The 27,678-nt window shown below is 45.9% G+C and overlaps 1 protein-coding gene across 4 annotated transcripts in view; it reads left to right on the top strand.

The window, feature by feature from the left end:
- TGFBR1 (transforming growth factor beta receptor 1) overlaps window positions 1–27,678 on the top strand; it is a 240,096-nt gene that overhangs the window by 20,874 nt on the left and 191,544 nt on the right. The window contains exon 2 of one of the 4 annotated variants that reach the window (XM_044293657.1): window positions 12,842–12,962. The exons of the other annotated variants lie outside the window; for them this stretch is intronic. The gene's annotated coding sequence lies outside the window, so the exon portion shown is untranslated. The remainder of the gene's footprint in view (window positions 1–12,841; window positions 12,963–27,678) is intronic. 4 annotated transcript variants of the gene reach the window in all.

The raw sequence follows: 27,678 nt of genomic DNA, 5'->3' as shown, positions 1-27,678 counted from the left end.
GGGAAAAATCTAGTGGAGATGAGTGCTAGTTCAATCTATGCACTCTACTATCATTAGGTGAGTGGGGTAGCCTACAGTGCCTATTAAATCTACAGTTTAGCGCAAAGCTGTATTTGGAGCCACATTCCTCCTTGGATAATGTGGACAATATTTAATACAGGGCTCCAGATGGAGACCAAAATGGTCGCCAATGCGATTTTAGAGTTTTGTAGTCTTTTCGCCATTTGCGCCTAGATGCTCTGCCTCTTTCTCACATAAGGAACTGACATGGCGCATGCCATGTTTTCCTCAGCAGCACAGGGGATGAGGCAGTCCCCCCCCTTCCCGTAGCGCTGCTGCCACCAATGGGCTGGTAGAAGCGAGGAGGAGGGGAGGGGCTGTGGCCACTACACCAGAATATATATAGTTTATGCTGTACCTGACTGGTTAATAGCGGCGTTTTGCAGCGCGCAGTCATAGAGGCTGGGTGACGGGTATGGGATATGGCCAGCAACCGCAGCGCAGCCTGCGTTTGTATTCAGGCATAAACTATATTCATTGATGTTTTTATTTTATTTTTTTGCTCCTAAATGTTTCAGGTTAGGAACTATAATGCTTATAGCTCACGTGCGCCGTGGCCACCGTGAGCTCCTTCTGTCTGTGCAGCAGCCACGGGGCACGTGAGTATAATGCTGCTCACTGACATACCATGGCAGCCAGGACTTCAGTAGCGTCCTGGCTGCCATGGTAACTGATCGGACCCCCAGCATTACACTGCTGGGACTCCGATCGGAACTGCTGCTGCCACCAATGATGTGGGGGGGGGGGGGGGGGGAAGAGAAGAGAGAGACCCTGTGGCCACTGCCACCAATGATTAATACTGGGGAGGGAGGGGAGGGTTTGAGTTACCAGAGGGGGCTGATAAGAGGAAGAGGCTAGGGGGCACATGAGAGGCTGGCTGCCATGGTCAGCTCCCTGCTGTTGTGTGCACAGGGCAGCAGGGAGAGTGTAAAGTCATATTCACCTATTAGGGTGAATATGACAAGGGTTCTAGCCCTTAAGGGGGCTAAAAGTTAATTGAAAAGTAAAAAAAAAAAAAAAGAAAGTTTAACCCCCCCCCCTCAATATAGAAAACAATATATTGCGATATATATCGCATAATCGCATATCACACATGCTTAAAATTATATTGCAATATAGATTTTAGGCCATATCGCCCACCCCTACCCTGGTCGTTGGGAGGGTACTTCTTCTTCCTTGAGTTCATAACAACACCTCCTGGTAGGGATCCCAAGCTTCCCCTGGATTGGTATGAAGTTAATCGTACGGTTTGGTTACCTCATCATTGATGTCCATGCCTGCTGTGTGCCAGTGCTGTCAACTTGGCGCTGTTTCTTACATATACCTTGTAGAAGTCTGGAGTTGTTTATCAGATTATAACAATTAAAGGGAACCTGTCACCAGTTTATGGTGTCCTAACTAAGGGCAACATAAATAAGTGACTGATTCGCTTAGCAAAATTCTGGGTCACTTTCTTTAATTGACCCAGTCAATCTGCCAACATCTTGTATTTAAAAGCTCCAGCTGATAATGACGATTCATGAGGTCCTGACTCTCCCCGCCCACCTGCTGCTGAATGACAGTTTGTTTCCATATGGCAAGGGAGTGGCTATAGCTGTTAATTAAATCTACGCTGGACTCGATGACCTCACGCTGGACTCGAATCAGCTCATTAGCATGCGGCATCTTTGTGTGTATATTATGAGGTAACCATCTGTCACACCAGTAAGTGAATGCATCTAAGGCTACTTTCACAGTAGCGTTCGGGGCTCCGCTTGCGAGTTCCGTATAAAGGCTCTCACAAGCGGCCCCGCATCCGTACTGCCCTAATGCATTCTGAGTGGATGCAGATCCGCTCAGATTGCATCAGTCTGGCACAGTTTGTCCTCCGCTCAGCAGGCGGACACCCGAACGCTGCTTGCAGCGTTCGGGTGTCCGCCTGGCCGTGTGGAGGCAAACGGATCCGTCCAGACTTACAATGTAAGTCAATGAGGACGGATCCGTTTGAAGTTGACACAATATGCCTCAATTTTAAACGGATCCGTCCCCCATTGATTTTCAACGGATCCGTTTGAACGTCAGAGCAACTTTCACACTTAGAATTTTTTCTAAAATCTAATGCAGACGGATCCGTTCTGAACGGATCCCATCGTCTGCATTATTGGAGCGGATCCGTCTGTGCAGACACCAGACGGATCCGCTCTGAACGCAAGTGTGAAAGTAGCCTAAGGCACTTTTTAGTAGTTAATGATTTGTATATAATTTGTTAGATTATAATCAAATATCCACATGACAGGTTCCCTTTAAGTTCTTGGGAATGAACTTCAATGGGGGTCTAGGGTGAATTTTTACTCAGTGAAGTGGTTATATATGTTCCAATATTTTATCTGGTTTTAGAGTGAGTCGCTTTTATGCAATGGTACTTGCCATATAGGCTTACAGGTAAAGGGCATCCTTTTTATTGCTGACTTCTGATACGGCAATTTTATTTTTTTTATCTAAGTATTTAAGGCCTCTTTCACACGGGCGTGAGTTTTTTTTGCCCGGATAAGAGCCGGGTGCGTTGCGGGAAAATGCGCGATTTTCCCGCGCGAGTGCAAAACATTGTCATGCGTTGCACTCGCGTGAGAAAAATCGTGCATGTTTGGTACCCAAACCCGAACTTCTTCATAGAAGTTCGGGCTTGGGATTGATGTTCTGAAGATTGTATTATTTTCCCTTATAACATGGTTATAAGGGAAAATAATAGCATTCTGAATACAGAATGCATAGTAAAACAGCGCTAGAGGGGTTAAAAAATGCCTGGCATCTCCTTGTGTCTCCTCTGCTGATGAACAGGACCTGGGGTGAGCTGCTCCATTAAATACAGGTTAAGGACCTTCGATGACGTCACTCCGGTCATCACATGGTACGTCACATGATCTTTTACCATGGTGATTCACCATGGTAAAAGACCATGTGATGACCGGAGTGACGTCATCGAAGGTCCTTAAGCTCTATTTAATGGAGCAGCTCACCCCAGGTCCTGTTCATCAGCAGAGGAGGCACAAGGAGATGCCGGGCTTCGCGAGCAAGTGGACTAAGGTGAGTTAAATATTTTTTATTTTTTTTTAATTTTTTTTTTTAACCCCTCTAGCGCTGTTTTACTATGCATTCTGTATTCAGAATGCTATTATTTTCCCTTATAACCATGTTATAAGGGAAAATAATAATGATCGGGTCTCCATCCCGATCGTCTCCTAGCAACCGTGCGTGCAAATCGCATGGCATCCGTACTTGCTTGCAGATGCCATCCGATTTTCACCCCCCCCCCCCCCCCCCATTCATTTCTATGGGGCCTGCGTCACGTCGAAATCGGACAATATAGAGCATGCTGCGATTTCAACTGAACGCACAAGTGATGCGTTAAAAACAACGCTCATGTGCACAGCCCCATAGAAATGAATGGGTCAGGATTTAGTGCGGGTGCCATACGTTCGCCGCACGGATCGCACCCGCACGGAAAACTCGCCCGTGTGAAAGGGGCCTAAGTCTATAAACAGAGGTAGGTCTGTGGATCAAGGGTGCAGGTAGAGACATTTCAGAAATACGACTGGGTTCACAAATTCTGTCATCAAGATTTAGTTTTCTGGCAGAATAAAAGTTTCCAACTTAGGTTTGTTCCTGATTCTATGAAATTGTATTTTTATCCAATGATAAATATGTCAGATATGTTGATATGTAAGATATATATTGTCCTTAGACTTGCATTCTATTCCCCCCCCCCCCCCCCCCCCTTCATGACCAGGCCACTTTTTACACTTCTGCACTACACTACTTTCACCGTTTATTGCTCGGTCATGCAATTTACCACCCAAATGAATTTTACCTCCTTTTCTTCTCACTAATAGAGCTTTCATTTGGTGGTATTTCATTGCTGCTGACATTTTTACTTTTTTTGTTATTAATCAAAATTTTTTTTTTTTTTTGCAAAAAAATGAAATTTTTTCACTTTCAGTTGTAAAATAAAAAAAAAAAAAACGACAACCATATATACGTTTTCTCTAAATTTCTTCTTCTTCTTCCTGTCTGATAAAAAAAAAAAAAAAATAATGGGGTTTGGGTAAAAGTTATAGCGTTTACAAACTATGGTACAAAAATGTGAATTTCCGCTTTTTGAAGCAGCTCTGACTTTCTGAGCACCTGTCATGTTTCCTGGGGTTCTACAATGGCCAGACAGTAGAAAAACCCAACAAATGACCCCATTTCGGAAAGTAGACACCCTAAGGTATTCGCTGATGGGCATAGTGAGTTCATAGAACTTTTTATTTTTTGCCACAAGTTAGCGGAAAATGATTATTTTATTTTTTATTTTTTTCCTTACAAAGTCTCATATTCCACTAACTTGTGACAAAAAATAAAAACTTCCATGAACTCACTATGCCCATCACGAAATACCTTGGGGTATCTTCTTTCCAAAATGGGGTCACTTATGGGGTAGTTATACTGCCCTGGCATTCTAGGGGCCCTAATGTGTGGTAAGTAGTTTGAAATCAAAATGTGTAAAAAATGCCCTGTGAAATCCAAAAGGTGCTCTTTGGAATGTGGGCCCCTTTGCCCACCTAGGCTGCAAAAAAGTGTCACACATCTGGTATCGCCGTACTCGGGAGAAGTTGGGGAATGTGTTTCGGGGTGTCTCTTTTGCCGAGATATTTATCTCACAGTGATGCAATGGGGTTTTTTCGGTGGGGCTGCGCCTGCTTGGTCTCTGGCTGCTTCCACAGGGCCTGGGGCTGCTTTCCGATTGGGGGGGGGGGGGGGGGCGTTAGAGATGGTCCCATTCTTCCTATTTTCTAAAGTTTTAGTATGTGCTTTAAATTACAGTATACAAGCAGGCACAGCACAAAATCACTGCACAGTACGTCATTTCTATGTGTGTGGATGATGAGATTTAAAAGAAGTCACTAATGAGCAACGTATCTATACTTACTAGATAAAAATGAATTAATGCTTAATTACCTTACATTTCTTGGCACTTCAAAAAAATAAATAAAAATTATATATGTGTGTTAGTGTATATGTGTGTGTATATATGTATATATATATATATATATATATATATATATATATATATATATATATATATATATAAATTTTATATTATGAAAATGTATGTGAACCCTTTGGAATGATATGGATTTCTGCTAAGTCACAACAATAGACAATCGTAGTCTGCTTAAATGGAATCTGTCACCAATTTTGACCATATAAAACCGTTAACATAGCAATGTGCAATAAAGTATCTTTATTCCAGCATGTGTCCTTTTTCTTTTATTCAACTTTTTCATTCAGATGAAAAAATGATTTTTCTAATATGCAAGTCTCAAGGTGCCCAGAGGGGCGTTATTACTCTGCTCTAGTGCACAGTAACGCCCCCCTGCAGTGCCCAGCTTGCCTTTCTTCCAAGCCCAGCATGCCTCCTAAGAAATAAATGTACTCCAACATCCTTGCCGATCTGCGCCGCCCCTTCCACTACGTCATTTAATTTATTCACTGCACCGTCCTTGCTTCCTCCTCTCTTGGCCTCTGAACTCCCGCGCAGGCGCAGTATCGCTGATTGCCTGCGCCTGTACGATGCTCCTGAGGCAACAGCACTCTGATTACATCACTGGGCTCGGCGCATGCCCAGTGACACTATTGAGGTCTTGCCCTCAGGAGCAGGAGTATCGCACAGGCACTCAGCGATACTGCGCCTGCGCGGGATTTCGGAGGCCAAGAGTGGAGGAAGCAAGGACGGTGCAGTGAATAAATTAAATGACGTAGTGGAGGGGGCGGCGCCGATCGGCAAGGATGTAGGAGTACATTTATTTCTTAGGAGGCGTGCTGGGCTTGGAAGAAAGGCGTGCTGGGCACTGCAGGGGGGCGGGCTGGGCATCTTGAGACTTCATTTGCATATCAGAAAAATCGCTTTTTTATCTGAATGAATAGTTGAATAAAAGAAAGAGGACACATGCTGGAATGAAGGTACTTTATTGCACATTGCTGTTAACTGTTTTAAATGGGTGACAGATTCCCTTTTAAACTAATAACGCACAAATAATTAAATGTTACTATGTTTTTATTGAACACACCATGTAAACATTCACAGTGTAGGTGGAAAAAGTATGTGAACCCTTGGATTTAATAAATGGTTGAACCGCCTTTGCCAGCAATAAATTTAACCAAACGTTTCCTGTAGTTGCAGATCAGACGTGCACAACGGTCAGGAGTGATTCTTGACCATTCCTCTTTACAGAACTGTTTCAGTTCAGCAATATTCTTGGGATGTCTGGTGTGAATCGCTTTCTTGAGGTCATGCCACAGCATCTCAATCTGGTTGAGGTCAGGACTCTGACTGGGCCACTCCAGAAGGCGTATTTTCTTCTGTTTAAGCCATTCTGTTGTTGATTTACTTCTATGCTTTGGGTCGTTGTCCTGTTGCAACACCCATCTTCTGTTGAGCTTCAGCTGCTGGACAGATGACCTTAAGTTCTCCTGTCTTGATAAACTTGGGAATTAATTTTTCCTTCGATGATAGCAATCCATCCAGGCCCTGATGCAGCAAACCAGCCCCAAACCATGATGCCCCCACCACCATACTTCACAGTTGGGATGAGGTGTTGATGTTGGTGTGCTGTGCCTCTTTTTCTCCACACATACTGTTGTGTGTTTCTTCCAAACAACTCAACTTTGGTTTCATCTTTCCACAGAATATTTTGCTTTATTTTCCAGGACGTCCTCCATCACAGCACCCATGGAGGATGTCCTTATTGGCTTCTGTAGGGACAGGAAGAGAGACAGTTTAAAAGGCCCATCCCCACCCCCTCTCTCCAGTGTTCTAACTGTCCCTACTGGGATAGGGGGAGTGAGACAGCTCCCTCCTAGCAAGTTAGGTAGGGAATGGGGTGAGTCTGGTCGGGGGGTGCTTACCTCTCCTCTTCAGACTCCTGCAGCCCCTTAACCAGCACCCCTCTGGGAAATGGTCCCCTGGTTGGGTCCCCGATACCCTTTTCTGAGCTTGGCCGCAGGAATCGGGGACGCCGTAGTCGCTTCTCCCTTCCGGAGCTCTGGGCTCGGCAGCGGCTCCTGCGCACGCTAGATGGATTACCGAGCGCTCCCACGTGACCGGAAGCCAACACGCGTCACCAGAAGTGTCATGGCAGCGCGCATTGGCATGCTGGAGACCTTCCGAATCAGGAGGTCTCGCATGTTTAGGGGGTTGACTCTTCCTTGGAATGAGTCCCCCCGTGAAGAGCAGGAGGAGGCGGAGCCAGGCAGCGACGGGCGGACCGGTGAGTAGATGAAACCCTATTTAAATATCTGATGGCAGCCTGGTGAGGTTGCATCATGGAGGTCCAGGCGTCCAACAAGCAGGAGACTTGTTCAGACTCCCCCGTCCAGGCCCCTGTAAGTAGCCACGCTTTATGTGCTTTGACGGGGGTGTTTTTTAGCAATCCCTTTTGACTCTAAATTAGTCTCTATTCCCTTTTCCCTTAGACTGCTAAGGAGTCAGGGCACAAACCGCATGGAGACCCTAAAAAGAAGGGAAAGAAGTGTGCCACCTGCCAAACAAGGCTTCTGGAGTCATATAAAAAACAGTTATGCCCAGAATGCCTTTACAAAATTCTTAAGGACTAACGGTCATCCCTACTTTCAGACTTGAGGGATATCGTAAGACAAGAGGTGCAGGCGGCAACCTCGAGCCAGAACCCAGTACCAGCCCCCTCTCCAAAAGAGCCAGGATCCAGTCAGGCTCTGATTCAGAGGAAGAGGAGCTATGTGCTTCAGACGGAATCGACGATGACTCAGTGTCCTTTCCTCAGGATGAACAAAGAAGATATTTATTTTCATCCGAGGATCTAGATCCCCTTCTCACCGCCATTAGGCAGACCATGGCTATTGAGGAGGAGGAACAAACACGCTCAGTGGAAGATGAAAAGTTCGGGGGTCTTAAAGTCAGGAAAAGAAAGGTCTTCCCAGTAAATAAAAATCTAAAAGATCTTATTACAGAAGAATGGGCAGATGGAGAAAAGAAGCTCTTCATTCCCAGAGATTTAAAAAATCGACTGCGCTTCGATCCGAAGGACAATAATCTCTGGGACGAGGTCCCAAAAATAGATGTCCAGGTGGCCAAGGTTGTAAAAAAGACCTCGATACTGTTTGAGGATTCATCGCAGCTGAGGGATCCCATGGATAGAAAGTTGGATGGTCTGCTGAAAAAATCCTGGGAGTCAGGGGCAGCTACAATTAACACCAACCTTTCTGCCACTTCAGCTTCCAGAGCCTTAGTCTTATGGATTAATCAACTGGAGAATCACCTCAGGTCGAAGACATCCAGGGAAGAAATCCTAGAGTCACTCCCTCTGTTAAAGATGGCCTCAAGTTTCCTGGCGGACGCTTCAGCAGACACTATTAGATTTGCAGCCAAATCCCAGTCTCAGACTAACGCTGCTAGACATGCCCTCTGGCTCAGGTCCTGGTCCGGGGATGTAGCGTCTAAGAACAGACTCGGCTCCATACCATTCTCTGGTTCTTTCATGTTCGGCCCAGTCTTGGAGTCTATCCTCCAGAACGCGGCGGATAACAAAAAAGGGTTTCCTGAGGAGAAACCTAAAAAGCTGTAGCCCTTTCGAAGACCCTCTGGCCAAAGTCAGGCCAAGGCGTATAGAGGGAAAGGTAAGTCGGGCCGTTGGAGCTACCCCAAAGGGTGCAGAGGAAGGGGTTTCCTTTTCAACCCCAATACCAACACAGGGGAACCATGATGCCAGACCGGTAGGAGGGAGACTTCGTCACTTTTGGGAAAGATGGAAGAGAATTACTCACAACCAGTGGATCCTGGACTCCATCAGGGACGGCTTCAGGATCGATTTCAGAACTCCTTGTCCACAAACCTTTCAGGTGACTTACTTCGAATCTCCTCTCCTTCAGCAACAGCTGCTGTCAGATATACAAAAGCTTCTGGTTCTGGGAGCTATCACCCAGGTCCCTCCTCCCCAGCATTTCACAGGACACTATTCAAGACTATTCTTTGTGAAGAAGCCAGACGGGTCGGTAAGGACGATCATCAATTTAAAATTTCTAAATAGGTGGGTGACCTACTACAGGTTCAAGATGGAATCAATAAGATCCACTACTCCTTTGATCCCACCAGGTGCTCACCTTTGCATATTGGACCTCAAGGATATGTACTACCACTTCCCCATACATCTTCAACATCAACAGTAGCTAAGGTTTGGGGTCAAGTACAAGGAGGATATCTTTCACTACCAATTTCAGTGCCTGTTGTTCAGGATCTCATCTGCCCCCTGTCTCTTCACAAAGATGGTATCAGAAATGATGGCCTACCTTCGCCAGAGTTCGATTACATTCGTGCCCTACTTGGACGATTTTCTGCTGATAGCAGATTCAGTACAAAAGCTGGAGGGGGATATCCATCAGACTTTAGCCCTATTCAAAGATTTGGGGTGGATCGTGAACTATCCAAAATCGGACCTGGTACCAGACACGAGGAAAGAATTCCTGGACACGAGGTTACAACATTCCTTTCTACCGGAGAGGAAACAAATCAATATAAGAGAAAAGATGGAGTCGTTCAAAAAGAGAACCCACTCAGAGAAGCCATGCAGGTCCTGGGACTGATGACCTCCTGTATCTCAATTATACCTTGGACCCAATTCCACTCCAGGACCCTCCAGGAGGCAGTGTTGACAGCCTGGAACAGAGACCACCGCTCTCTGAACTCAAAGATAAAATTGTCAGAGAGTTTTGAAATCCCTGTCCTGGTGGATAGAACCGGAGAATTTGGAGAAGGGGGTCCCGTGGAATATGACTCCAGCCATAACTGTTACCACGGACGCAAGTCTGAATGGCTGGGGGGGGGGGGGGCATGTGGACCAACATCTCTTCCAGGGTTCTTGGGTGCTTCAGGACAGAATAAGGTCCTCAAATTACCGGGAACTGAAGGCAGTGCTGAAGACTCTGAGAGCAGCCAAGCATCTTCTCCAAGGTCAACACGTCAGGATCCTATCCGACAATATAACGACAGTATGTTCTCTAAAGAGACAGGGCGGAACCAGATGCCCGCTCCTTCAGGATCTAGCAGATAAGATTTTCACATGGGCAGAGAGGGAAGTTCTGTCCATTTCAGCGACCCATTTAAAGGGGTCTCAGAACTTGAGAGCCGACTTCCTAAGTCGTCACACGAATCGACGCGGGAGAATGGAGTCTGAACAAACAGGTTTTCAAGCAGATCTGCCAGGTATGGGGCCAACCAGTGATAGATCTCTTCGCATCCGGGGAAAATTCTTAGCTGGACTGTTTCTACTCTCTAAACCCCAGTGGAAACCCAGTGGCAGTAGATGCCCTAGCCCAGAGTTGGGACATGAAACTGGCATACGCCTTTCCTCCTTTCCCCCTCATCCCAGCAGTCTTAAAGAAGATGAGGACCAGCTCTACCACTCTGATCCTAATTGCGCCAGACTCGCCCAAGAGAGCCTGGTACCCTATCTTGAAAGAGTTGTCAGTCAAAGATCCGTACCCCCTTCCATGCAGGAAAGACCTGTTAACGCAAGGGCCTCTGGATCTGGAACATCCCAATCTCAACAAGCTGAGACTGACTGCCTGGATCCTGAGAGGCAGACCCTGAGGAAGAAGGGTCTCTCCGTTCAGGTAATATCAACCCTGCAACAAGGCCGTAAACCGGTAACCTCGGCCATATATCTTAAAATATGGAAGAGATTCTCATCTTGGCTAGCTCAAAATCATCCAGGGACTAAAAATCCGTCCGTAGGCCACATACTAGATTTCCTCCAGAGAGGGTTTGATATGGGTTTAAAACCTAGCACACTCAAGGTACAGATCTCAGCCTTAAGTAGCTGCTTAGACTTTCCATTAGCAGAACACAGGTGGGTCAAGAGGTTTTTCAGGGCAGTTTCCAGAATGCGACCCACCTTAAGACAAACATTTCCCACGTGGGACTTAAATGTAGTACTGAACAGCATATGTGATTTCTCCTTTCGAACCCATTGAGGATATATCCGACAAACTTCATCTTGAAGGATCAAGACAGTGTTTCTATTAGCCATCACTATTGCCCATAGGATAGGCGAGATTCAGGCCCGGTCAGTTAGGGAACACTTTTTGCGGGTCCTAGACGATAGGATAATTCCTAAGTTGGATCATTCCTTTCTTCCCAAGGTTGTTTCAGTGTTTCACAGAGAACAGGAGATAATTCTCCCTTCATTTTGTACCGCTCCCAAAAACATAAAGGAGGAACGGTTCCACTGTCTGGATGTGAGAAGACCAGTCCTCACCTACATCAAGCGGACGAAACCTTGGAGAAAATCGCCAAACCTCTTCATCCAATTTGGAGGTAGAAACAAGGGATGCAAAGCCTCTAAGACCTCTTTAGCCCGCTGGATCAAGGAGACCATCAGGGAATGTTATAGACTACAGAACTTGTCTTGCCCCATAGCTTTGAGGGCTCATTCTACCAGAGCCATAGCTACAACCTGGGCAGAGAAAGCAGGAGCTTTCATCGATCAAATCTGCAAGGCAGCAACCTGGTCTTCCTCGACTACCTTTGTCAGACACTACAGACTGGACTCAATGGCCAAACAGGACTTAGCTTTTGGCCGTAAGGTCCTACAGGCAGTGCCCCCCCCCCCCCCCCCTAAGATTACGTTCTAAGTTGTTAGTTCTCATGGGTGCTGTCATGGAGGACGTCCTGGCTTTCCAGGAGTCCAGAATTACAGCACCCAATACTACCCCCACTTTTTTGGTTTGTATGACTTATACTGCTACTGTATACAGTGTGAATTAGCATTGTTCTCAAAATAAAGATGTGGCAGCCTATCCGGTGTAGTAAGTTATAAGAACACTGGAGAGAGGGGGTGGGAAGGGGCCTTTTAAACTGTCTCTCTTCCTGTCCCTACAGAAGCCAATAAGGACATCCTCCATGGGTGCTGTCATTCCGGACTCCTGGAAAGCCATTTACAGGTAAACTAAATATATGGTTTTTCAACTTTTTTGAAAAAACATTTTTTGTCCCACTTTGGGACTTGAACTTTTGGGGATCTAATCCTTTACAATGCATTCCAATACAGAAGTATTGGAATGCATTGGCTGTATGAGTAATACAGTGAGTATTACTCATACAGCTTCCAGCCTGTGAGATCCAGGGGGCTGGATCTCACAGGCTCTTCACCGGAAAGCAGCGCGATAACTTCCTTAGGCATCGCGCTACCTTCCATGCCATCGGGTCCCCCCTACAGCCGCATGGGGACCCGATGGCACCGCCACATGCCGCCGAAAGCCGCAGGTTTTGGGGGAATCACGGGAGGCTAAGGTGCCTGCTCAATGATTTGAGCAGGCACCGGGTTCCGATCACCGGGCGGCGGTGATCAGAAATACACATGACGTACCGGTACGTCATGGGTCCTTAAGGGGTTAATCGTAGGTCTTCTGAGAGATCTTTTGTACGAGGCATCATTCACATCAAGCAATGCGTCTTGTGAAAACCAACACCTCCAATCTCATCTCATTGATTGGACTCCAGTTGGCTGACATCTCACTCCAATTAGCTTTTGGAGATGTCATTAGTCTAGGGGTTCACATACTTTTTCCAACTACACTGTGAATGTTTAAATGGTGTTTAATAGAAACATGGTAACATTTAATTCTTTGTGTGTTTATTAGTTTAAGCAGACTGTGATTGTCTATTGTTGTGACTTACGGTAGATGAAGATCAGATCGCAATTTGTTCACAATCCTGATTGTCTTACAGGCTCTGGGTGCTCCCCTGACCCAACCAATACCATCAGCCGAGTTTTCTCCTATAGTCACTCAGTCGATCCGTCTGATCCGACCGCCGCCTATTCAACTCCGCTACATCTGCGGAGACTTCGGTAACTACGTTTTTTTTCTTTTCACCACATACTCATTCCGTTATTTTCAGTCCTACGTAAGTTATGAATGTCGTGACTAGGGCTGAAACGATTACTCGATTAAATCGAGTAATTCGACACAACAAAATCCTCGATGCAAATTTTTTGCATCCAAGATTCGTTTGTGTCATGTGACCACGGAGCGGGAGTGAAGCGCTTGCTATTACTCCTGCTCCACGGTCTCTCGCTGGCCTGCAATACTCACCTTTCCAGCATGGTCCTGCGCTGCTCTGACCACCTGACGTACACACGTCGTGACCTGACGCACTGTGTGACGTCAGGAGCAGAGCAGCGCAGAACGATGGAGTGTCGGCAGCACCCCTGCTGGAAAGGTAAGTTGGTGAAACCGAGGGGGTGGGGCGCAACTAAGGCCGGGCGCCTGGTGTGCACAGCGTCATAGAATCCAGTGACGCTGTGCAATCCGGGTGTCAGGAGGAGCGTGGCAGCAGAGCTGATGGCACACTGGGGGCAGAGCTGATGGCAATACTCGATTACTAAAATAATCGTGACCAGCCACGGTTGGCCTCCCTAGGGTTTAGTAGCCACCAGGTTTAGTGCCTGCCGTTCAGGCTCTTGTTTTCCAAATCACCATGTTGTTGCTTGTGGCGTTTTCAGTCTCACGTTTATTAGTCACCGTATTGTTGCCTGTTACGTTTCAGGCTCACGTTCATCAATTACTAAGTCTGTTGCCGGTTACGTTTCAGGCTTACGTTTATTAATTACCATATCTGTGGCCTGTCACGTTTTCAGGTTTACGTTATCGATTGCTATGTCTGTCGCCTGTTACGTTCAGGTTTCCGTTTATTAATTATCATGTCTGTTGCCTGTTACGTTCATTTATCATCATGTCTATTGCCTGTTACGCTTCAGGTTTATGTTTAGTAATTACCATGTCTGTTGCCTGTCACGTTTCAGACTCTCTTCCATTTCCTTTTCCTCCTGTTTGGTGTTCGTTTTTCCATCCTTCCTGTTTGTTGCCACGTCACTTTAGCTTCCCCAGGCCATTTTCACGCTCTAGTCTGCCCAGGTCATCCACAATAATGCCTGTTTTCCATCAAGCACCAGGCACTCTCCCCACTCACTATTTTCTTTCTACCACCATTCACGGCTTGGGCCTCCAGCTCCGTTATTAATTTCTGTTTATCACCTCAGCAGTTGCAGTATGTCGCACACATCCAACATTGAGGAGGCCTCGCCGTTCCCTGAAACCACCGCATCCGAGCAGGCCAGCATTTTATCATTACGGAACTGGACAATTCAGAAACTAATCGCAGAGCTAAATAGGAGAGGGATTCAACATCCTGCTTCCGCCTGGAAGGCAGAATTATACAGACTTCTGATGGCTAAACCGGCAGCCCCAGACTTGGAGCAAGTCTCCATGTCTACTCTCCAGCTATCACTGACTCAACTTCATTCTATGATGAACAACATTGCCTCCTCAGTCTCGGACGTGCAGACTAGGCTCCTTGCAGTCGAATCCTACCAAGGGTTGGCAACTACCCAGTCTGCCCCACCCTTGCCAGTAGCCTCCACTCCAGGGCCTGTTCCCCCAGGTAGGGTCCCAAGCGCGCCTGAAGTAGCGCCCTCACATTTCATCCCTAGCAATATCAAAAAAGATATCCTAGAGGGTAAAGACGTCAACCTAGCGTCCATCCTAATAGTCTGCAACAATTACAACCAGAACGCCTGTTATTACAATAAATGTAGGGCCCTCCACGTATGCTTCAGGTCACCCCCCCAAATGGCTTGTCCTCAAAGATCCTCCAAACCATCCTGACTAACCGGAGTCAACGTGTATTTACTGGCAGCACTTCTGCAGGGCCACCACAATCCGCAGTTGGTCCAATTTTTGGTTTCTGGGTTTCACACAGGCCTAGTAGCTCTTCCCCAGTTCACTTGGGAGGCTCCCAGCCTCTTGTCAGCAGCCAGGGATCCTGAGCCGGTGGGGACTCTAATAAAGTCTGAATTAGAGAAGTGGTCCCTCATCGGTCCATTCTCCGTTGTCCCCTTCGACCTTTGGAGAATCAACCCTATAGGCATTGTGTTGAAAAAGTTCACCAATAAAACATGTTTGATTTATGACCTGTCTGCACCTCATGGCTCTAGTATACCCAGCTTAAATTCCTTAGTTCCCTCTGAGGAGTTTTCCATGCATTACTCTTCAATAGATGAGGCTATTCAGCTCATCCTTCAGGTAGGCAGGGGGGCATGGTTGGCCAAGGCGGACATCGCTGACTCTTTCAAGCTGCTGCCCATTCAGCCGTAGCTTTGGAAGTTCTATGGGATCAAGTGGCAGGACCAATACTACTTTTCAAACCGCCTGACCTTCGAGTCTAAAAGCAGCCCCTGGCTGTTTGACCAGTTTGCGCAGGCTTTGCACTGGATCTTAGTCAACCACCCCGACTGCCCACTGGTCATCCATTACCTGGATGATTTCCATTTGATAGAAAGTTCAGACTGCAAGCCAAGCAAGCTCCAGGCTCTTCTCCAGCTTTTTTCAAGAATCAATGTACCAGTGGCACCCTAAAAAATAAAAGGCCCTGCGATGATAATCACCTTCCTGAGCATAGTCTTGGACACAGTCAAAATGGAGGCCAGGTTACCAGCAGAGAAGCTCACAAACATTAAGGAGGCTATCTCCAAGGCAGTGGGCAGTAGAACCTGTGTCAAAGTAGAGTTGCAGTCTAGAGTTGCAGTGACCCTTCTAGGCATGCTACATTTTGCCACTAGAGTCATGCCCCAAGGTAGAGCCTTCATGTCCAGGCTCCTGCTGTTACTCCCCTCAGCTCCCGAGCAAGACAGCCTTATTGGTTTAGATGCCAAAGCCATGGCCGACTTGGCCATGTGGAGGGACTTTCTGGCCAAATGGAACGGAGTCTCCCTGTTCGTTCCGCAACTGGGGCCAGCATCCACTTTGATTTTCTCAGACGCCTCCGGGGGTTTTGTGGGAATCTGTTGTGTGTGGGTGCTTGGCCATCAGAGATTTTATCAGCCAAAGTCGCTTTGAAATCTTCTCCATTGTTGGAGTTCTACCCAATTGTGGTGGCCGCCCAAGTCTGGGGCAGGCAATGGGCCAATTCTTCCGTGGCTTTCATCACCGACAACCAGACAGTGGTAGAAATCATCGCTAGGGGCAGATCCTAGTCACCCCACATGTCTTTTTTCCGCAGGCTGGTTTGGCTCTCCCTGCAGTATAATTTCCACGTTTCATGCAGGCACATTCAGGGCATACGTAATGTAGCCGCAGATCCATTATCACGTTTTAATTTCGATACTTTCTTCCAGATCATGCTGGAGGCAGAACAAGTGGGGCTCCCCCCTCCGGTTTATCAAACACTAATAATGAATTAAAATGATTAATTTCTTCAGCCAAGTGTCTGATGCAGAAGTCAACAGTTTCACACTCCTTCATCCAAGAAAGGATACTGACAGGACCACATACATCACAGCCTTCATAGCTTACTGTCATACTGACCTCAAACTGTCCTACAACACGATCAAGTTGTACTTGGCCGGGGTCCAGCATTTTTCCATGTTGGAGGATCCAGAAAGTAGGTCGGTTTTCTTGTCCCAGGCAGTTAGAGCAGCACTCAGCGGCGTTCAGAAGAGTAGCGAAGGGGCCGTTCCGAGCAGACAGCCGGTGTCAGGGGAACTCTTCGGGAAGCTTTCCTCCTCTTTAGATGGTTTTTCTTTTGGGCTCCATTCCAGCACAGTCATTAAGGCGACCATGTACCTTCGCTTCTATGGGTTCTTAAGACTCAGCAAATTCACCAGCGTTTCGGGCCAAGGCAAAGGGCTTAACTAGGGATCAGCTGGTATAGCGCAGCGACCATTTCTCCGTATACCTTCTGACATCCAAAACCTCTCGGGTAGGGCCACCAGTGGAAGTGAAGTACTTTTAGACTTTCAACGCATGGTGCCCAGTTCAAGTTCTCAGGAGTTTGCTGTCAGTTTTGGCAGACTCCGCCCCCAGACAGTCCTTTGCTCCTGTTTAAAGTCGGGGCCATCATGACTTCCTAGTTCATCTCGCATATTCATATCTTGGCATCTGGTTTGGGCTTCGACCCACCCCCCCCCCCCCCCATGGCAATTTCAGGGCACTCCTTCCGTATTGGGGCGCCATCCGCAGCTTCAAAGTATAATGTCCCCGGCCATGTTATTCGTAAAATTTGCCTTTGGCACTCCTTGTGCTTTGCGCGTTATATCCTGAATCCCCAGGCCGAGATGTCGGAGGCCTTTCGCAGTTTGGCTTTGAGTTGGTACAGCTTCAATAAAGTTACTCTGTACTGTTTTTTTTTTTTTTTCCCCCCCCCCTTATATGCCTACCCACGGCATGGCTTAGGGCACCCCGCCAGCCATTTAGTTAGGTCAGCAAGCCGAGGTCCCGGTTCTTCAGGGTACTAGTTCTCTTTGTAGCTGAGACCACAAAATATATATAATTCATATCGTGAAGGCTGTATTTGTGGGAGGGGCTGCCTCCACTACTTATACCTATACCTGGCGGCCGGGAGTCTGAGGGCAGTCGTTTCGTCACGTCAAGCGCAACGTCCTTTCCGGTTTTTCCCGGCTCCTTCTCGCAGCGTGCAGTGGCTGTAAGCGGTGAGTAGCTTCGTCTGGTATTCCGGCCCTTGGTTCAGCAGCGCTTGCCTCCCAGCCGGCACGATTGTATTTTTTAACATCAGAAAGGTATATTAGACGCTGTTTTGTTAACAGCGTTTAATATACCTGGTCCTCTGGTGGTCCCTTTTGCTTGGATCGACCACCAGAGGACACAGGCAGCTCTGTAAGTAGCACCAATCGCCAAACAACTACACTACACGCCTTCCCTGTCACTTATTAACCCCTGATCACCCCCCTGTAAGGCTCCATTCAGACATCCGTATGTGTTTTGCAGATCCGCACATTGCCAGAACTATATAGAAAATGCGTTTTCTTCTTCGCAATTGCGGACGAGAATAGGACATGTTCTGTATTTTTGCGGAACGGCAGTGCGGACCCGGAAGTGCAGATCAGCAATTGTGGATCCGAGCGGGACAAAGTCTGTCCCCATAGAAATTAGAGGGTCCGCAATTCCGTTCAGCAAAATGCGGAACAGAATTGCGGACGTGTGAATGGGGCCTAAGGGACCCTTATCACCGCCAGTTAGTTAGCTACTTATTAGGTAGTTAGCGCCCAGCCCACCGCACCGCAGTCGCTGATTAGCGTCATCGCTGTCTCTAATCAGCACTAGTACTATATAGTATCTGTAAGTGATCAAGACTGATCGCAATCAGTGCGATGCCCCTCACTGAATACCTTGGGGTGTCTTCTTTCCAAAATGGGGCACTTGTGGGGTATTTATACTGCCCTGGAATTTTAAGGGCCCTAAAGCGTGAGAAGTAGTTTGGAATCCAAATGCGTAAAAATGCTCTGTGAAATCCTAAGGTCCCTTTCACACGGACGAGCATTCCGCACAGATGCAATGCGTGAGGTGAACGCATTGCACCCGCACTGAATCCTGACCCATTCATTTCTATGGGGCTGTGCACATGAGCAGTGATTTTCACGCATCACTTGTGCGTTGCGTGAAAATCGCAGCATGCTCTATATTCTGCGTTTTTCACGCATGGTTGCTAGGTGACCATCGGGCTGGGGACCCAATCTGTATTATTTTCCCTTATAACATGGTTATAAGGGAAAATAATAGCATTCTGAATGTAGAATGCTAAGTAAAATAGTGATTGAGAGGTTAAAAAAATAAATAAAAATTAACTCACAGAGTCCACTTGATCGCGTAATTGCGGATCTGTGTCGTCTTCTGTAATGTTGAGCTGCCGGCTTAGGACCTGTGGTGACGTCACATCACATGATCCAATCACATGGTCCCTCACCATGGTGATGAACCATGTGATTGGACCATAGTAACATCACCACAGGTCTTTTGCCAGGTCCTGAAGATAGAACAGAGACCGGCAGCTATGGACCAGGTAAGCTGAAAAATCATGCATTTTATTGCAACGCACCCACATCTTATGGGGCCCTCACGCCACGCTCGTGTGAAAGAGGCCTAAAGGTACTCATTGGAATTTGGGCCCCTTTGCGCACCTAGGCTGCAAAAAAGTGTCACGCATGTGGTATTGCCGTAGAAGAAGTAGGGCAATGTGTTTTGGGGTGTATTTTTACATATACCCATACTGTGTGTGAGAAATATCTCTGTAAATGACAACTTTTTAATTTTTTTTTTATACAAAGTTGTCAGTTTACTGAGATATTGCTCTCATCCCAAAACAATACACCCTAAAAAAACATTGCCCTACTTCTTCTGAGTATGGCGATACCACATGTGTGACACTTTTTTGCAGCCTAGGTGCGTAAAGGGGCCAACTGTCCAACGAGTACCTTTTAGGCTTTACAATTTAGCCCCGCCCAAAATGCCAGAACAGTAAACACACCCCACAAATGACCCCAATTCGGAAAGTAGACACCCCAAGGTATTCACTGAGGGGCATAGTGAGTCCGTGGGAGATTTTTTATTTTATTTTTTGCCAAAAGTTAGCAGAAATGGAAACTTTATTTTTGTTTGTTTTTCCTCAAAGTGTTATTTTCTGCAAACTTGTGAAAAGAAAAAATTAAATCATACATGAACTCACCATGCCCCGAATACTTTGGGGTGTCTTCTTTCTAAAATGGGTTCATTTGGGCGGTATTTATACTATCCTGGCATTCTAGCACCTCAAGAAACATGACGGGTGCTCAGAAAGTCAGAGCTGCTTCGAAATGCATAAATTCCCATTTTTGTACCATAGATTGCAAACCAATAAATATACTTATTGTATTTTTTTTTTAAAGACATGTAGCACAAAAAATTCTGACACAAACTTGTATAGAAATGTAATTATATTTGAACAATTTAACCACAGAAAGTTAAAAATGCACTTTAAAAAAAAAAAAAAAAGCAGCCTATTTTGATTAATATCGGAAAAACAAAAAAATCTCAGCAGCAATCGAATACCACCAAAAGAAAGCTGTATTTGTGAGAAGAAAAGGAGGTAAAATTCATTTGGGTGCCAAGTTGCATGACCGAGCAATAAACCGTTAGTTGTGAAGTGGCGATTTGTAAAAAAGGGCCTGTGCCAGGCAGACAATCGCATTTCAAGGTGGTGTACTATGGTCCTCTCCGGTCTGACATATTTTCCTCATTACAATCTCCTCCTTCTGTCTCTCAAATTACACAGGTGTTTGGGCTCATTTTCCACTGTACTCGGCTGTCTTCCATTTAGTGTCTGCCCTGCATCACTCCGGGCTCAGCTTGCGTATTTACCACATGTCGGGATTCGTTCATCTCCTGGACGCTCATCTATCCTCTCCAGGTTTTCGTTCTCATTCCCCTAGCCAACACTCTACTATTCGCTCGCCTGGTGTTTGGGTTCCTGAATCTCTTTGGCCATGTATCATTCAGTGTTTTTGCTAAAGTTGCTTGGTGTCATGTGCGGTTACCCGAATCAATCAGGTCATGGCTCATTCGATTCCAGGTTTGACCTGTGTCACATAGGTTACATGCATTTCCATGTGTGTTTTGGTTTCCTGAATCATTCGGGGCACACATCTGGCTGTGTCACGCACGTCTGCTTTCCTTTCAGTTCAGGTATCTCCGGTGTAGGCATTTTCACCTGGATCGCCCAGGCCTCGTGTCGGCAGGGTGATGCTTGGCTACCCAAATCGCTCAGGTTATGCCTCGCCCATGTCATGTTCGTCCAGGTTATGCTTCTGCAGTGTAAGTTGGTTCCTGAATCTCTCAAGTCATGTGTCATTCATGTATAATTGCCTGGATCATTCAGGTATTTCGTCATGCAGTGTGACGTTAGTTCCTGAATCGCTCAGGGCTGGTATCATTCATGTTGAATTGACTGATTCACCCAGGTCATCCTTTATGCAGTATAATGTGGGTTCCTGAATCGCTCAGGCCAAGTTTCGTTCAAGTATAATTGCCCAGGTCACTCTTCATGCAGTGTGGCTTGGCTCCCTGAATCGCTCAGGTCTGGTGTAATTCATGTATAAGTGCATGAATTGCTCAGGTTATCCTTCATGCAGTGTAAAGTTGTTCCTGACACGCTCAGTTCAGGTATCAGTCACGTACGGTTGCCTGAATCGCTCAGGTTATTCTTCATGCAGTGTAGCGTTGGTTCCTGAATCGCTCGGGTCAGATATCATTTATGTTTATTGCCTGAAACGCTCAGGTTATTCTTCATGCAACGTTACGTTGGTTCCTGAATCACGCAGGTCATGTATCAGTGCTGTATAACCGCTTGCATCGCTCAGGTTATCCTTCATACAATGTTACGTTGGTTCCTGAATCGCTCAGGTCATGGATCAGCCATGTATATTTGCCTGAACCGCTCAGGTCACCCTTCATGCAGTATAATGTTGGTTCCTGAATCTCTCAGGTCAGGTATAATTTATGTATAATTGCCTGTATCACTCATGTCGCATCCTTGTCATCAATCTTGTCTTGTCTTCCGGGTCAATCAGGACACGCGTTTGTCGGCAATTGCTTCATCCGAATCCCAGACTTATTCGGTTGTCTTCACCCAGTCATTGCTGGTTTTCGTGTACACTCCTCTCCCAGGTCTCTGTATGACGCAAGCTTATTTTCTTTCAACCGGACCACAAGCCCACCAGAGTTCCCAGTCCAGGTTTATACAGATCACTTTAGTTCTCCATTGCTGTTCATTCTGCGTTTCCGGGTTCCAGGTAAGTCTAGGTAAGGTTGCGACATTCGGTCGCGCCCCCCCCCCCCCCCCCCCCCTTTATTAGTCAGGGTTGACAGTTAAAACTTTCTCAGATTTTATTTATGCAGATGTTATGCACTGTGGAAAATCTCAAAGGATGTAGTCTGAAGCCAAAAGTAACACCTGTGCTGGTCAGGAGGATAGTTAGAGAGGTGAAAAAGAATCCAAGGATCACCACCAAGGCCATCCTGGTGAATATGGGCTCTGCTGGTGGCAATGTCTCAAGGCAGACAATCCAACGGACACTGCACAATGCAGACAAAGGAGGACGCCACTTCTCCAGATAAGGCACACAAAAGCTCGCTTGGCCTTTGCAAAAGCTCATTAGGCCAAAGAAGAAGACTTCTGGTCTTCTGTGTTATGGTCAGATGAAACAAAAATTCCTTCATTTGGCATCAAAAAGAAGCCTTCAACCCAAAGAACACCATCCCCCCTGTCAAACATGGTGGTGGGAACCTAATGCTTTTGGGGGTGTTTTTCAGCCAATGGACCAGGGAACCTAATCACAGTAAATGGCACCATGAAAAAAGAGCAATGCATGAGGATTCTCAACTACAACATCAGGTAGTCTGCAGAGAAACTTGGCCTTGGGCACCAGTGGACAGCATGACAATGACCCAAAACACACACCAAAAGTGGTGAAGAAATGGTTAGCAGACAACAACATTAACGTTTTGGAGTGGCCCAGCCAGAGTCCAGACTTGAATTCAATTGAGAATCTGTGGAGGGAGCTTAAGATCAGGGTGATGGCAAGAAGACCCTCCAACCTGAAAGATTTGGAGCTCATTGCTAAAGATGAATGGTCCAAAATACCTGTGGAGACATGCAAAAAGCTGGTCTGCAATTATAGGAAGCGTTTGATTGCTGTAATAGCCAATAACAGCTTTTCTATTGATAACTGAGAATGGTATGAATAATTTTGGACTGGACACTGTTTGCTTAAATGTAAATGCAATCTGAGAAATATTTTTTTTTCCCACAATAATGCCTCTTGTACATTGTCTTATCTTTTGGGAGACAACTGTCATTTCCTGGCAAAAAATTACTTGCTGGTTGAATCAAAGTAACTTTAAGTCAAAATTTGCCAGGGGTATGAATAATTATGGGCAGTGTGTGTGTGTGTGTGTGTGTGTGTGTGTGTGTACACAGTACAGACCAAAAGTTTGGACACACCTTCTCATTCAAAGAGTTTTCTTTATTTTCATTACTATGAAAATTGTAGATTCACACCGAAGGCATCAAAACTATGAATTAACACATGTGGAATTATATACATAACAAAAAAGTGTGAAACAACTGAAAATATGTCATATTCCAGGTTCTTCATAGTAGCCACCTTTTGCTTTGACTACTGCTTGGCACACTCTTGGCATTCTCTTGATGAGCTTCAATAGGTAGTCACCTGAAATGGTCTTCCAACAGTCTTGAAGGAGTTCCCAGAGATGCTTAGCACTTGTTGGCCCTTTTGCCTTCACTCTGCGGTCCAGCTCACCCCAAACCATCTCGATTGGGTTCAGGTCCGGTGACTGTGGAGGCCAGGTCATCTGGCGCAGCACCCCATCACTCTCCTTCATGGTCAAACAGCCCTTACACAGCCTGGAGGTGTGTTTGGGGTCATTGTCCTGTTGAAAAATAAATGATGGTCCAACTAAACGCGAACCGGATGGAATAGCATGCTGCTGCAAGATGCTGTGGTAGCCATGCTGGTTCAGTATGCCTTCAATTTTGAATAAATCCCCAACAGTGTCACCAGCAAAGCACCCCCACACCATAACACCTCCTCCTCCATGCTTCACGGTGGGAGCCAGGCACGTAGAGTCCATCCGTTCACCTTTTGTGCGTTGCACAAAAACACGGTTGTTGAAACCAAAGATCTCAAATTTGGACTCGTCAGACCAAAGCACAGATTTCCACTGGTCTAATATCCATTCCTTGTGTTCTTTAGCCCAAACAAGTCTCGTCTGCTTGTTGCCTGTCCTTAGCAGTGGTTTCCTAGCAGATATTCTACCATGAAGGCCTGATTCACACAGTCTCCTCTTAAAAGTTTTTCTAGAGATGTGTATGCTGCTAGAACTCTGTGTGGCATTGACCTGGTCTCTAATCTGAGCTGCTGTTAACCTGTGATTTCTGAGGCTGGTGACTCGGATGAACTTATCCTCCGCAGCAGAGGTGACTCTTGGTCTTCCTTTCCTGGGGCGGTCTGCATGCGAACCAGTTTCTTTTGTAGCGCTTGATGGTTTTTGTGACTGCACTTGGGGACACTTTCAAAGTTTTCCCAATTTTTCGAACTGACTGACCTTCATTTCTTAAAGTAATTATGGCCACTTGTTTTTCTTTACTTAGAATTTGTATTATGGCAAGAAAAAAGCAGCTAACAGTCTATTCACTAGGACTTTCAGCTGTGTATCCACCTGACTTCTCCAGAACGCAACTGATGGTCCCAACCCCATTTATAAGGCAAGAAATCCCACTTATTAAACCTGACAGGGCACACCTGTGAAGTGAAAACCATTTCAGGTGACTACCTCTTGAAGCTCATCAAGAGAATGCCAAGAGTGTGCAAAGCAGTAATCAAAGCAAAAGGTGGCTACTTTGAAGAACCTAGAATGACATACAGACGTGGACAAAATTGTTGGTACCCTTTGGTCAATGAAAGAAAAAGTCACAATGGTCACAGAAATAACTTTAATCTGACAAAAGTAATAATAAATTAAAATTCTATAAATGTTAACCAATGAAAGTCAGACATTGTTTTTCAACCATGCTTCAACAGAATTATGTAAAAAAATAAACTCATGAAACAGGCATGGACAAAAATGATGGTACCCCTAACTTAATATTTTGTTGCGCAACCTTTTGAGGCAATCACTGCAATCAAACGCTTCCTGTAACTGTCAATGAGACATCTGCACCTCTCAGCAGGTATTTTGGCCCACTCCTCATGAGCAAACTGCTCCAGTTGTGTCCGGTTTGAAGGGTGCCTTTTCCAGACTGCATGTTTCAGCTCCTTCCAAAGATGCTCAATAGGATTGAGGTCAGGGCTCATAGAAGGCCACTTTAGAATAGTCCAATTTTTTCCTCCTAGCCATTCTTGGGTGTTTTTAGCGGTGTGTTTTGGGTCATTGTCCTGTTGCAAGACCCATGACCTGCGACTGAGACCAAGCTTTCTGACACTGGCTAGTACATTTCTCTCTAGAATTCCTTGATAGTCTTGAGATTTCATTGTACCCTGCACAGATTCAAGACACCCTGTGCCAGACGCAGCAAAGCAGCCCCAGAACATAACAGAGCCTCCTCCATGTTTCACAGTAGGGACAGTGTTCTTTTCTTGATATGCTTCATTTTTTCGTCTGTGAACATACAGCTGATGTGCCTTGGCAAAAACTTCGATTTTTGTCTCATCTGTCCACAGGACATTCTCCCAGAAGCTTTGTGGCTTGTCAACATGTAGTTTGGCATATTCCAGTCTTGCTTTTTTATGATTCGTTTTCAACAATGGTGTCCTCCTTGGTCGTCTCCCATGTAGTCCACTTTGGCTCAAACAACGACGGATGGTGCGATCTGACACTGATGTTCCTTGAGCATGAAGTTCACCTTGAATCTCTTTAGAAGTCTTTCTAGGCTCTTTTGTTACCATTCGGATTATCCGTCTCTTAGATTTGTCATCAATTTTCCTCCTGCGGCCACGTCCAGGGAGGTTGGCTACAGTCCCATGGATCTTAAACTTATGAATAATATGTGCAACTGTACTCACAGGAACATCTAGTTGCTTGGAGATGGTCTTATAGCCTTTACCTTTAACATGCTTGTCTATAATTTTCTTTCTGATCTCTTGAGACAGCTCTTTCCTTTGCTTCCTCTGGTCCATGTCGAGTGTGGTACACACCATATCACCAAACAACACAGTGATTACCTGGAGCCATATATATAGGCCCAATGGCTGATTACAAGGTTGTAGACACCTGTGATGCTAATTAGTGGACACACCTTGAATTAACATGTCCCTTTGGTCACATTATGTTCTGTGTTTTCTAGGGGTACCATCATTTTTGTCCATGCCTGTTTCATGAGTTTATTTTTTTACATAATTCTGTTGAAGCATGGTTGAAAAACAATGTCTGACTTTCATTGGTTAACATTTATAGAATTTTAATTTATTATTACTTTTGTCAGATTAAAGTTATTTCTGTGACCATTGTGACTTTTTCTTTCATTGACCAAAGGGTACCAACAATTTTGTCCACGTCTGTATATAGAGAGATATATATATATATATATATATATATATATATATATATATATATATATATATATATATATATATATATATAGTTTTTATTTTTTCCCATACAGGTGGAAGATTTCTCAAGCATCAGACGTGGAGGATATCAGTGCCCGGGTCTTCGGTGTCAGGACGCGCCAGTAACCAGTCCTCAATAAGAGAGGGATTTATCATCCCGCATCAGTGAGGAAGGTAGAACCCTACTGTCTCCTGATGACAGAGTCGGGGGGTTCAAGCGAATAACCCTCTCTCTAGTCTATCCAGCTGTCCCTGCCTCAGCTGCAGTCCACTATTGGCAGCCTGGCCGGATCAGTGGCAGATATCCAATCCAGAATGGTGGAGTTGGAATCTCTGTCACCGGTGGCGTCACAGTTGCCGGCTCCGGCGCCTATCCCTTCCAGTTCACAGAAATTGGCTTCAGGTACGCCCTGTGCCAGTCCCCAAATTGCCCCTTCGCACTTCATCCCAGATAACTTTAAAAAAAAAGATATCTTAGCGGGAAAGATGTTAATTTAGCATCCATCCTCATTGCGTCCAAGGACGTTTCAGAAAACAAGATCATCAATTGTGGGGAGGTGTCAGTTGTGCTAAGAGCCAAGGACACTTGTTTGAATAGAAGGCTTTCATTTCCAGAATTTGTGCTGACGTTCAGCCTGTACAGAAACACCATTTGCTTGGCGCAACCTCACAGGCGAGAGGAATTAGACACTTATTGATACCGCATTACTGATTTAGGATATAAGTATGGTGGCACAAATTTCCATGATTACCATAGGTCATTTTCGGCCAAGGCAGCTGCAGCCCTTGCCCAGTTCCAGTTTATCACAAACTGGGCGAACCTTGACATGGAACTCTTCTGTCGGCATTTCGCCGGTCTAAGAGCTCCTACTTGCGCAGTGTGCCAGTCAATCTTGCATATTGCACACTGGTGCCCCAATCTGGCCGGCCCGGGAGGGTTCCCTATCAGGTTCCTCCGGCGCCCAACGGTATAGGGCCACAACGGACAAGCTGGGTAGACCGATCACTTATCTGGGACAGAGCCAAATATGCAATAATTTTAATTTGGGGGGATGCGGATTTTGCAGTTGCAGAGCCTTGCATGTCTGCTCCCTTAGTTTCAGGGCCCATCCTCGTTCCAGCTGCCCGAAAAAAAACAGAACAAAATGTTATAACTAGCCGACATTAATATCGAGCTATTAGCCATTCTGTTGCAGAATCACCCTGACCCCGCCTCAGTAGATGCCTTGTTGCAGTCGGAGGTCCAGAAAGGTTTCCTGTTGGGTCCATTCCAGTTGATGCCTTCTGAGACTTGGAGGTTAAACCAGATTGGCCTTGTGACCAAGCAGTCCTCCAATTTAAAGCACTTAATTTATGACTTGTCTGCTCCTCACATGTCATCCATTCCCAGTTTGAATTCTTTAATTCCGTCTGAAGAATTCGCCATGAGTTACTCATCCATTGATGAGGCTATCGGGTACATCTTGCTAGCAGGGATAGGGTCATGGTTAGCTAAAGCTGACTTAGCGGATGCAATTAAATTGCTACCCATTTTACCCCAGTTATGGAAGTATTATGGCTTACATTGGGCGCATAGATTCTATTTCGCCATCCGGCTTACTTTTGGGCC

The sequence above is a fragment of the Bufo gargarizans genome, chromosome 5 (genome assembly GCF_014858855.1).
Source record: "Bufo gargarizans isolate SCDJY-AF-19 chromosome 5, ASM1485885v1, whole genome shotgun sequence".
Classification (NCBI taxonomy): domain Eukaryota; kingdom Metazoa; phylum Chordata; class Amphibia; order Anura; family Bufonidae; genus Bufo; species Bufo gargarizans.
This window is presented reverse-complemented; position numbering and strand designations above follow the sequence as displayed.